Here is a 12,681-nt window from a genome sequence, read left to right on the forward strand (position 1 = left end):
TGACTGCCACCCACCCAGAAAGTGTATGGGAGGCTGGTTGGCTGCCAGCCTTCCTTCCATTCCTATGAGTAATGTGAGTGCTCATGAAGGGGACATGGTTGGGTCCACCCCTTTCCCGGTTATCCCCTCTAGGCCTTTTGGCTTAGATCAAGTGTAAAAAAAGAAAGGATCTTGCGACAGATCGCATCCTGAGGCACGTTTTTTTTTGTGTGAATACTTGCACTTGGGTGACTTGTGAGCACATACTGATACATACGTTCCCTATCTGGGGACCATAAATTAAATGGATTTTTGAGAAAGGGAGCTGATTTGGAAGCTTGCTTCTGTCGCCCTATGCATTGACCCGATGTGGCAGTATCTTCGGGTAGTGAACAGTGCACCACCCCATTCCAGTGTTAAACAAGAAAGATTCTCATTTAATCCTCCGTGGGTGAGAATTTGAGTTTGAGAATTGGAGACCAAAATGATGAGTTGCACTGACTGGTTTATGAACGTCTATTCATTTAGCGTTTTAATGACCATGTTTGCACACTGATTGGTGTAAAAAAATTAAATAAAACTAAATAATAATAATCTAGCACACCTGTGCAGGTTTGACATGACATGACAGGTAGCTGTCTTGTGGGTGGTGCTGAATCCTGTTAAATGACATGAGGGTCTCATGCCTATACACAAGGGTGTGTCATTGCTGTTGCTTGACCATGCATTGGTTTCTGTGGTCAGTGAATGATAAAAACAAAATTTACCATCCATTGATGGATGGGAAATCCGCCATGAGGCATTTGTTTTTAGAAACTGCTGCTCACAACCAATGTTGCAATGGAGTGTCTCCATCTGCTGGTGGTATTGGAAAGGCATTAGTGCTATGACAGGGTCTGAAGAAGAAGAAGAAGAAGAAGAAGAAGAAGAAGACGGAAAAAAATATATATAAAAAGAAAAAGAGAGAGAGAGAGAGAGACTGACTTAGTGAGCGAGTGAGTGAGAGAGTGAGAGTGAGTGAGAGTGAATGAGTGAGTGAGTGATTGAGTGAGTGAGTGAGTGAGTGAGAACAAATGAGTTAAAGCAAGTGAGTGAGAGAGATCGAATGAATGAAAGTCTGAATGACAGAAAGAAAAAAGGATGAAGAAAGAAGCATGAAGAAAAAAAAATGTATATGGAGTTGCTGACATGAGTGCAATCTACAAAGCCGTTGAGGCTGATCCTCATGGGAGGATTATTGCACCAGGACCCTTAGCACTTTTAAAATGCCATTCAATGCCACGGGCTAGATGTAAACTGCAGATGACCATGTTGTGGTAGTTACCATGGATACCCAAGTGATGTGTGAGCTAACACATAGGCCCAACAGATTCCAAGAAGGCCAGAATCACCAGCGGCACCACCATCGATTGTCAGGTCACCCGGATTCAGCAAATACCAGAGTCCAAAATGATGCAGGTTTATACTGTTAATTTTCAGTTTATCGTTACAGTTGGTGTTATTCCATGTCGGAAGGGACGCAGCTACAGCCAGTGGGGTAACTAGAGACAGGCAGGCAGCTATGTGCAACAAAGGTAGGCGTGTTGTTTTCATATGCAGATCTGAAATATTGTCTTATATGCAAGAGGAGGAGTGATGGGGGTTCATGCAAAAGCCAGGCTATGGATTGCATTGCTAAATGCTCCATCAGAGTGCAATGGTCGCCTGTCCTTTTTTTAAGTGATGATGTGGGTTTAGCCTGTGCTGTATGTATGTATGGGTGGCTGACTGCCACCCACCCAGAAAGTGTATGGGAGGCTGGTTGGCTGCCAGCCTTCCTTCCATTCCTATGAGTAATGTGAGTGCTCATGAAGGGGACATGGTTGGGTCCACCCCTTTCCCGGTTATCCCCTCTAGGCCTTTTGGCTTAGATCAAGTGTAAAAAAAGAAAGGATCTTGCGACAGATCGCATCCTGAGGCACGTTTTTTTTTGTGTGAATACTTGCACTTGGGTGACTTGTGAGCACATACTGATACATACGTTCCCTATCTGGGGACCATAAATTAAATGGATTTTTGAGAAAGGGAGCTGATTTGGAAGCTTGCTTCTGTCGCCCTATGCATTGACCCGATGTGGCAGTATCTTCGGGTAGTGAACAGTGCACCACCCCATTCCAGTGTTAAACAAGAAAGATTCTCATTTAATCCTCCGTGGGTGAGAATTTGAGTTTGAGAATTGGAGACCAAAATGATGAGTTGCACTGACTGGTTTATGAACGTCTATTCATTTAGCGTTTTAATGACCATGTTTGCACACTGATTGGTGTAAAAAAATTAAATAAAACTAAATAATAATAATCTAGCACACCTGTGCAGGTTTGACATGACATGACAGGTAGCTGTCTTGTGGGTGGTGCTGAATCCTGTTAAATGACATGAGGGTCTCATGCCTATACACAAGGGTGTGTCATTGCTGTTGCTTGACCATGCATTGGTTTCTGTGGTCAGTGAATGATAAAAACAAAATTTACCATCCATTGATGGATGGGAAATCCGCCATGAGGCATTTGTTTTTAGAAACTGCTGCTCACAACCAATGTTGCAATGGAGTGTCTCCATCTGCTGGTGGTATTGGAAAGGCATTAGTGCTATGACAGGGTCTGAAGAAGAAGAAGAAGAAGAAGAAGAAGAAGAAGAAGAAGAAGAAGACGGAAAAAAATATATATAAAAAGAAAAAGAGAGAGAGAGAGAGAGACTGACTTAGTGAGCGAGTGAGTGAGAGAGTGAGAGTGAGTGAGAGTGAATGAGTGAGTGAGTGATTGAGTGAGTGAGTGAGTGAGTGAGAACAAATGAGTTAAAGCAAGTGAGTGAGAGAGATCGAATGAATGAAAGTCTGAATGACAGAAAGAAAAAAGGATGAAGAAAGAAGCATGAAGAAAAAAAAATGTATATGGAGTTGCTGACATGAGTGCAATCTACAAAGCCGTTGAGGCTGATCCTCATGGGAGGATTATTGCACCAGGACCCTTAGCACTTTTAAAATGCCATTCAATGCCACGGGCTAGATGTAAACTGCAGATGACCATGTTGTGGTAGTTACCATGGATACCCAAGTGATGTGTGAGCTAACACATAGGCCCAACAGATTCCAAGAAGGCCAGAATCACCAGCGGCACCACCATCGATTGTCAGGTCACCCGGATTCAGCAAATACCAGAGTCCAAAATGATGCAGGTTTATACTGTTAATTTTCAGTTTATCGTTACAGTTGGTGTTATTCCATGTCGGAAGGGACGCAGCTACAGCCAGTGGGGTAACTAGAGACAGGCAGGCAGCTATGTGCAACAAAGGTAGGCGTGTTGTTTTCATATGCAGATCTGAAATATTGTCTTATATGCAAGAGGAGGAGTGATGGGGGTTCATGCAAAAGCCAGGCTATGGATTGCATTGCTAAATGCTCCATCAGAGTGCAATGGTCGCCTGTCCTTTTTTTAAGTGATGATGTGGGTTTAGCCTGTGCTGTATGTATGTATGGGTGGCTGACTGCCACCCACCCAGAAAGTGTATGGGAGGCTGGTTGGCTGCCAGCCTTCCTTCCATTCCTATGAGTAATGTGAGTGCTCATGAAGGGGACATGGTTGGGTCCACCCCTTTCCCGGTTATCCCCTCTAGGCCTTTTGGCTTAGATCAAGTGTAAAAAAAGAAAGGATCTTGCGACAGATCGCATCCTGAGGCACGTTTTTTTTTGTGTGAATACTTGCACTTGGGTGACTTGTGAGCACATACTGATACATACGTTCCCTATCTGGGGACCATAAATTAAATGGATTTTTGAGAAAGGGAGCTGATTTGGAAGCTTGCTTCTGTCGCCCTATGCATTGACCCGATGTGGCAGTATCTTCGGGTAGTGAACAGTGCACCACCCCATTCCAGTGTTAAACAAGAAAGATTCTCATTTAATCCTCCGTGGGTGAGAATTTGAGTTTGAGAATTGGAGACCAAAATGATGAGTTGCACTGACTGGTTTATGAACGTCTATTCATTTAGCGTTTTAATGACCATGTTTGCACACTGATTGGTGTAAAAAAATTAAATAAAACTAAATAATAATAATCTAGCACACCTGTGCAGGTTTGACATGACATGACAGGTAGCTGTCTTGTGGGTGGTGCTGAATCCTGTTAAATGACATGAGGGTCTCATGCCTATACACAAGGGTGTGTCATTGCTGTTGCTTGACCATGCATTGGTTTCTGTGGTCAGTGAATGATAAAAACAAAATTTACCATCCATTGATGGATGGGAAATCCGCCATGAGGCATTTGTTTTTAGAAACTGCTGCTCACAACCAATGTTGCAATGGAGTGTCTCCATCTGCTGGTGGTATTGGAAAGGCATTAGTGCTATGACAGGGTCTGAAGAAGAAGAAGAAGAAGAAGAAGAAGAAGAAGAAGAAGAAGAAGACGGAAAAAAATATATATAAAAAGAAAAAGAGAGAGAGAGAGAGAGACTGACTTAGTGAGCGAGTGAGTGAGAGAGTGAGAGTGAGTGAGAGTGAATGAGTGAGTGAGTGATTGAGTGAGTGAGTGAGTGAGTGAGAACAAATGAGTTAAAGCAAGTGAGTGAGAGAGATCGAATGAATGAAAGTCTGAATGACAGAAAGAAAAAAGGATGAAGAAAGAAGCATGAAGAAAAAAAAATGTATATGGAGTTGCTGACATGAGTGCAATCTACAAAGCCGTTGAGGCTGATCCTCATGGGAGGATTATTGCACCAGGACCCTTAGCACTTTTAAAATGCCATTCAATGCCACGGGCTAGATGTAAACTGCAGATGACCATGTTGTGGTAGTTACCATGGATACCCAAGTGATGTGTGAGCTAACACATAGGCCCAACAGATTCCAAGAAGGCCAGAATCACCAGCGGCACCACCATCGATTGTCAGGTCACCCGGATTCAGCAAATACCAGAGTCCAAAATGATGCAGGTTTATACTGTTAATTTTCAGTTTATCGTTACAGTTGGTGTTATTCCATGTCGGAAGGGACGCAGCTACAGCCAGTGGGGTAACTAGAGACAGGCAGGCAGCTATGTGCAACAAAGGTAGGCGTGTTGTTTTCATATGCAGATCTGAAATATTGTCTTATATGCAAGAGGAGGAGTGATGGGGGTTCATGCAAAAGCCAGGCTATGGATTGCATTGCTAAATGCTCCATCAGAGTGCAATGGTCGCCTGTCCTTTTTTTAAGTGATGATGTGGGTTTAGCCTGTGCTGTATGTATGTATGGGTGGCTGACTGCCACCCACCCAGAAAGTGTATGGGAGGCTGGTTGGCTGCCAGCCTTCCTTCCATTCCTATGAGTAATGTGAGTGCTCATGAAGGGGACATGGTTGGGTCCACCCCTTTCCCGGTTATCCCCTCTAGGCCTTTTGGCTTAGATCAAGTGTAAAAAAAGAAAGGATCTTGCGACAGATCGCATCCTGAGGCACGTTTTTTTTTGTGTGAATACTTGCACTTGGGTGACTTGTGAGCACATACTGATACATACGTTCCCTATCTGGGGACCATAAATTAAATGGATTTTTGAGAAAGGGAGCTGATTTGGAAGCTTGCTTCTGTCGCCCTATGCATTGACCCGATGTGGCAGTATCTTCGGGTAGTGAACAGTGCACCACCCCATTCCAGTGTTAAACAAGAAAGATTCTCATTTAATCCTCCGTGGGTGAGAATTTGAGTTTGAGAATTGGAGACCAAAATGATGAGTTGCACTGACTGGTTTATGAACGTCTATTCATTTAGCGTTTTAATGACCATGTTTGCACACTGATTGGTGTAAAAAAATAAAATAAAACTAAATAATAATAATCTAGCACACCTGTGCAGGTTTGACATGACATGACAGGTAGCTGTCTTGTGGGTGGTGCTGAATCCTGTTAAATGACATGAGGGTCTCATGCCTATACACAAGGGTGTGTCATTGCTGTTGCTTGACCATGCATTGGTTTCTGTGGTCAGTGAATGATAAAAACAAAATTTACCATCCATTGATGGATGGGAAATCCGCCATGAGGCATTTGTTTTTAGAAACTGCTGCTCACAACCAATGTTGCAATGGAGTGTCTCCATCTGCTGGTGGTATTGGAAAGGCATTAGTGCTATGACAGGGTCTGAAGAAGAAGAAGAAGAAGAAGAAGAAGAAGAAGAAGACGGAAAAAAATATATATAAAAAGAAAAAGAGAGAGAGAGAGAGAGACTGACTTAGTGAGCGAGTGAGTGAGAGAGTGAGAGTGAGTGAGAGTGAATGAGTGAGTGAGTGATTGAGTGAGTGAGTGAGTGAGTGAGAACAAATGAGTTAAAGCAAGTGAGTGAGAGAGATCGAATGAATGAAAGTCTGAATGACAGAAAGAAAAAAGGATGAAGAAAGAAGCATGAAGAAAAAAAAATGTATATGGAGTTGCTGACATGAGTGCAATCTACAAAGCCGTTGAGGCTGATCCTCATGGGAGGATTATTGCACCAGGACCCTTAGCACTTTTAAAATGCCATTCAATGCCACGGGCTAGATGTAAACTGCAGATGACCATGTTGTGGTAGTTACCATGGATACCCAAGTGATGTGTGAGCTAACACATAGGCCCAACAGATTCCAAGAAGGCCAGAATCACCAGCGGCACCACCATCGATTGTCAGGTCACCCGGATTCAGCAAATACCAGAGTCCAAAATGATGCAGGTTTATACTGTTAATTTTCAGTTTATCGTTACAGTTGGTGTTATTCCATGTCGGAAGGGACGCAGCTACAGCCAGTGGGGTAACTAGAGACAGGCAGGCAGCTATGTGCAACAAAGGTAGGCGTGTTGTTTTCATATGCAGATCTGAAATATTGTCTTATATGCAAGAGGAGGAGTGATGGGGGTTCATGCAAAAGCCAGGCTATGGATTGCATTGCTAAATGCTCCATCAGAGTGCAATGGTCGCCTGTCCTTTTTTTAAGTGATGATGTGGGTTTAGCCTGTGCTGTATGTATGTATGGGTGGCTGACTGCCACCCACCCAGAAAGTGTATGGGAGGCTGGTTGGCTGCCAGCCTTCCTTCCATTCCTATGAGTAATGTGAGTGCTCATGAAGGGGACATGGTTGGGTCCACCCCTTTCCCGGTTATCCCCTCTAGGCCTTTTGGCTTAGATCAAGTGTAAAAAAAGAAAGGATCTTGCGACAGATCGCATCCTGAGGCACGTTTTTTTTTGTGTGAATACTTGCACTTGGGTGACTTGTGAGCACATACTGATACATACGTTCCCTATCTGGGGACCATAAATTAAATGGATTTTTGAGAAAGGGAGCTGATTTGGAAGCTTGCTTCTGTCGCCCTATGCATTGACCCGATGTGGCAGTATCTTCGGGTAGTGAACAGTGCACCACCCCATTCCAGTGTTAAACAAGAAAGATTCTCATTTAATCCTCCGTGGGTGAGAATTTGAGTTTGAGAATTGGAGACCAAAATGATGAGTTGCACTGACTGGTTTATGAACGTCTATTCATTTAGCGTTTTAATGACCATGTTTGCACACTGATTGGTGTAAAAAAATTAAATAAAACTAAATAATAATAATCTAGCACACCTGTGCAGGTTTGACATGACATGACAGGTAGCTGTCTTGTGGGTGGTGCTGAATCCTGTTAAATGACATGAGGGTCTCATGCCTATACACAAGGGTGTGTCATTGCTGTTGCTTGACCATGCATTGGTTTCTGTGGTCAGTGAATGATAAAAACAAAATTTACCATCCATTGATGGATGGGAAATCCGCCATGAGGCATTTGTTTTTAGAAACTGCTGCTCACAACCAATGTTGCAATGGAGTGTCTCCATCTGCTGGTGGTATTGGAAAGGCATTAGTGCTATGACAGGGTCTGAAGAAGAAGAAGAAGAAGAAGAAGAAGAAGAAGAAGACGGAAAAAAATATATATAAAAAGAAAAAGAGAGAGAGAGAGAGAGACTGACTTAGTGAGCGAGTGAGTGAGAGAGTGAGAGTGAGTGAGAGTGAATGAGTGAGTGAGTGATTGAGTGAGTGAGTGAGTGAGTGAGAACAAATGAGTTAAAGCAAGTGAGTGAGAGAGATCGAATGAATGAAAGTCTGAATGACAGAAAGAAAAAAGGATGAAGAAAGAAGCATGAAGAAAAAAAAATGTATATGGAGTTGCTGACATGAGTGCAATCTACAAAGCCGTTGAGGCTGATCCTCATGGGAGGATTATTGCACCAGGACCCTTAGCACTTTTAAAATGCCATTCAATGCCACGGGCTAGATGTAAACTGCAGATGACCATGTTGTGGTAGTTACCATGGATACCCAAGTGATGTGTGAGCTAACACATAGGCCCAACAGATTCCAAGAAGGCCAGAATCACCAGCGGCACCACCATCGATTGTCAGGTCACCCGGATTCAGCAAATACCAGAGTCCAAAATGATGCAGGTTTATACTGTTAATTTTCAGTTTATCGTTACAGTTGGTGTTATTCCATGTCGGAAGGGACGCAGCTACAGCCAGTGGGGTAACTAGAGACAGGCAGGCAGCTATGTGCAACAAAGGTAGGCGTGTTGTTTTCATATGCAGATCTGAAATATTGTCTTATATGCAAGAGGAGGAGTGATGGGGGTTCATGCAAAAGCCAGGCTATGGATTGCATTGCTAAATGCTCCATCAGAGTGCAATGGTCGCCTGTCCTTTTTTTAAGTGATGATGTGGGTTTAGCCTGTGCTGTATGTATGTATGGGTGGCTGACTGCCACCACCCAGAAAGTGTATGGGAGGCTGGTTGGCTGCCAGCCTTCCTTCCATTCCTATGAGTAATGTGAGTGCTCATGAAGGGGACATGGTTGGGTCCACCCCTTTCCCGGTTATCCCCTCTAGGCCTTTTGGCTTAGATCAAGTGTAAAAAAAGAAAGGATCTTGCGACAGATCGCATCCTGAGGCACGTTTTTTTTTGTGTGAATACTTGCACTTGGGTGACTTGTGAGCACATACTGATACATACGTTCCCTATCTGGGGACCATAAATTAAATGGATTTTTGAGAAAGGGAGCTGATTTGGAAGCTTGCTTCTGTCGCCCTATGCATTGACCCGATGTGGCAGTATCTTCGGGTAGTGAACAGTGCACCACCCCATTCCAGTGTTAAACAAGAAAGATTCTCATTTAATCCTCCGTGGGTGAGAATTTGAGTTTGAGAATTGGAGACCAAAATGATGAGTTGCACTGACTGGTTTATGAACGTCTATTCATTTAGCGTTTTAATGACCATGTTTGCACACTGATTGGTGTAAAAAAATTAAATAAAACTAAATAATAATAATCTAGCACACCTGTGCAGGTTTGACATGACATGACAGGTAGCTGTCTTGTGGGTGGTGCTGAATCCTGTTAAATGACATGAGGGTCTCATGCCTATACACAAGGGTGTGTCATTGCTGTTGCTTGACCATGCATTGGTTTCTGTGGTCAGTGAATGATAAAAACAAAATTTACCATCCATTGATGGATGGGAAATCCGCCATGAGGCATTTGTTTTTAGAAACTGCTGCTCACAACCAATGTTGCAATGGAGTGTCTCCATCTGCTGGTGGTATTGGAAAGGCATTAGTGCTATGACAGGGTCTGAAGAAGAAGAAGAAGAAGAAGAAGAAGAAGAAGAAGACGGAAAAAAATATATATAAAAAGAAAAAGAGAGAGAGAGAGAGAGACTGACTTAGTGAGCGAGTGAGTGAGAGAGTGAGAGTGAGTGAGAGTGAATGAGTGAGTGAGTGATTGAGTGAGTGAGTGAGTGAGTGAGAACAAATGAGTTAAAGCAAGTGAGTGAGAGAGATCGAATGAATGAAAGTCTGAATGACAGAAAGAAAAAAGGATGAAGAAAGAAGCATGAAGAAAAAAAAATGTATATGGAGTTGCTGACATGAGTGCAATCTACAAAGCCGTTGAGGCTGATCCTCATGGGAGGATTATTGCACCAGGACCCTTAGCACTTTTAAAATGCCATTCAATGCCACGGGCTAGATGTAAACTGCAGATGACCATGTTGTGGTAGTTACCATGGATACCCAAGTGATGTGTGAGCTAACACATAGGCCCAACAGATTCCAAGAAGGCCAGAATCACCAGCGGCACCACCATCGATTGTCAGGTCACCCGGATTCAGCAAATACCAGAGTCCAAAATGATGCAGGTTTATACTGTTAATTTTCAGTTTATCGTTACAGTTGGTGTTATTCCATGTCGGAAGGGACGCAGCTACAGCCAGTGGGGTAACTAGAGACAGGCAGGCAGCTATGTGCAACAAAGGTAGGCGTGTTGTTTTCATATGCAGATCTGAAATATTGTCTTATATGCAAGAGGAGGAGTGATGGGGGTTCATGCAAAAGCCAGGCTATGGATTGCATTGCTAAATGCTCCATCAGAGTGCAATGGTCGCCTGTCCTTTTTTTAAGTGATGATGTGGGTTTAGCCTGTGCTGTATGTATGTATGGGTGGCTGACTGCCACCCACCCAGAAAGTGTATGGGAGGCTGGTTGGCTGCCAGCCTTCCTTCCATTCCTATGAGTAATGTGAGTGCTCATGAAGGGGACATGGTTGGGTCCACCCCTTTCCCGGTTATCCCCTCTAGGCCTTTTGGCTTAGATCAAGTGTAAAAAAAGAAAGGATCTTGCGACAGATCGCATCCTGAGGCACGTTTTTTTTTTGTGTGAATACTTGCACTTGGGTGACTTGTGAGCACATACTGATACATACGTTCCCTATCTGGGGACCATAAATTAAATGGATTTTGAGAAAGGGAGCTGATTTGGAAGCTTGCTTCTGTCGCCCTATGCATTGACCCGATGTGGCAGTATCTTCGGGTAGTGAACAGTGCACCACCCCATTCCAGTGTTAAACAAGAAAGATTCTCATTTAATCCTCCGTGGGTGAGAATTTGAGTTTGAGAATTGGAGACCAAAATGATGAGTTGCACTGACTGGTTTATGAACGTCTATTCATTTAGCGTTTTAATGACCATGTTTGCACACTGATTGGTGTAAAAAAATTAAATAAAACTAAATAATAATAATCTAGCACACCTGTGCAGGTTTGACATGACATGACAGGTAGCTGTCTTGTGGGTGGTGCTGAATCCTGTTAAATGACATGAGGGTCTCATGCCTATACACAAGGGTGTGTCATTGCTGTTGCTTGACCATGCATTGGTTTCTGTGGTCAGTGAATGATAAAAACAAAATTTACCATCCATTGATGGATGGGAAATCCGCCATGAGGCATTTGTTTTTAGAAACTGCTGCTCACAACCAATGTTGCAATGGAGTGTCTCCATCTGCTGGTGGTATTGGAAAGGCATTAGTGCTATGACAGGGTCTGAAGAAGAAGAAGAAGAAGAAGAAGAAGAAGAAGAAGAAGACGGAAAAAAATATATATAAAAAGAAAAAGAGAGAGAGAGAGAGAGACTGACTTAGTGAGCGAGTGAGTGAGAGAGTGAGAGTGAGTGAGAGTGAATGAGTGAGTGAGTGATTGAGTGAGTGAGTGAGTGAGTGAGAACAAATGAGTTAAAGCAAGTGAGTGAGAGAGATCGAATGAATGAAAGTCTGAATGACAGAAAGAAAAAAGGATGAAGAAAGAAGCATGAAGAAAAAAAAATGTATATGGAGTTGCTGACATGAGTGCAATCTACAAAGCCGTTGAGGCTGATCCTCATGGGAGGATTATTGCACCAGGACCCTTAGCACTTTTAAAATGCCATTCAATGCCACGGGCTAGATGTAAACTGCAGATGACCATGTTGTGGTAGTTACCATGGATACCCAAGTGATGTGTGAGCTAACACATAGGCCCAACAGATTCCAAGAAGGCCAGAATCACCAGCGGCACCACCATCGATTGTCAGGTCACCCGGATTCAGCAAATACCAGAGTCCAAAATGATGCAGGTTTATACTGTTAATTTTCAGTTTATCGTTACAGTTGGTGTTATTCCATGTCGGAAGGGACGCAGCTACAGCCAGTGGGGTAACTAGAGACAGGCAGGCAGCTATGTGCAACAAAGGTAGGCGTGTTGTTTTCATATGCAGATCTGAAATATTGTCTTATATGCAAGAGGAGGAGTGATGGGGGTTCATGCAAAAGCCAGGCTATGGATTGCATTGCTAAATGCTCCATCAGAGTGCAATGGTCGCCTGTCCTTTTTTTAAGTGATGATGTGGGTTTAGCCTGTGCTGTATGTATGTATGGGTGGCTGACTGCCACCCACCCAGAAAGTGTATGGGAGGCTGGTTGGCTGCCAGCCTTCCTTCCATTCCTATGAGTAATGTGAGTGCTCATGAAGGGGACATGGTTGGGTCCACCCCTTTCCCGGTTATCCCCTCTAGGCCTTTTGGCTTAGATCAAGTGTAAAAAAAGAAAGGATCTTGCGACAGATCGCATCCTGAGGCACGTTTTTTTTTTGTGTGAATACTTGCACTTGGGTGACTTGTGAGCACATACTGATACATACGTTCCCTATCTGGGGACCATAAATTAAATGGATTTTTGAGAAAGGGAGCTGATTTGGAAGCTTGCTTCTGTCGCCCTATGCATTGACCCGATGTGGCAGTATCTTCGGGTAGTGAACAGTGCACCACCCCATTCCAGTGTTAAACAAGAAAGATTCTCATTTAATCCTCCGTGGGTGAGAATTTG

At 43.4% G+C, this 12,681-nt stretch overlaps 8 pseudogenes; all 8 read left to right on the forward strand.

Moving 5' to 3' along the window:
* Positions 1-121: 121 nt before the first annotated feature.
* LOC130324247 (U2 spliceosomal RNA) lies at positions 122-385 on the forward strand (annotated as a pseudogene).
* A 1,479-nt stretch (positions 386-1,864) lies between these two features.
* LOC130324248 (U2 spliceosomal RNA) lies at positions 1,865-2,128 on the forward strand (annotated as a pseudogene).
* A 1,491-nt stretch (positions 2,129-3,619) lies between these two features.
* Positions 3,620-3,883, forward strand: LOC130324250 (U2 spliceosomal RNA; annotated as a pseudogene).
* Positions 3,884-5,374: 1,491 nt separating this feature from the next.
* On the forward strand, positions 5,375-5,638 carry LOC130324251 (U2 spliceosomal RNA; annotated as a pseudogene).
* A 1,482-nt stretch (positions 5,639-7,120) lies between these two features.
* On the forward strand, positions 7,121-7,384 carry LOC130324253 (U2 spliceosomal RNA; annotated as a pseudogene).
* Positions 7,385-8,865: 1,481 nt separating this feature from the next.
* On the forward strand, positions 8,866-9,129 carry LOC130324254 (U2 spliceosomal RNA; annotated as a pseudogene).
* Positions 9,130-10,611: 1,482 nt separating this feature from the next.
* LOC130324256 (U2 spliceosomal RNA) lies at positions 10,612-10,875 on the forward strand (annotated as a pseudogene).
* A 1,485-nt stretch (positions 10,876-12,360) lies between these two features.
* Positions 12,361-12,625, forward strand: LOC130324255 (U2 spliceosomal RNA; annotated as a pseudogene).
* Positions 12,626-12,681: the final 56 nt, after the last annotated feature.

Source organism: Hyla sarda, unplaced genomic scaffold (assembly GCF_029499605.1).
Source record: "Hyla sarda isolate aHylSar1 unplaced genomic scaffold, aHylSar1.hap1 scaffold_2612, whole genome shotgun sequence".
NCBI lineage: Eukaryota > Metazoa > Chordata > Amphibia > Anura > Hylidae > Hyla > Hyla sarda.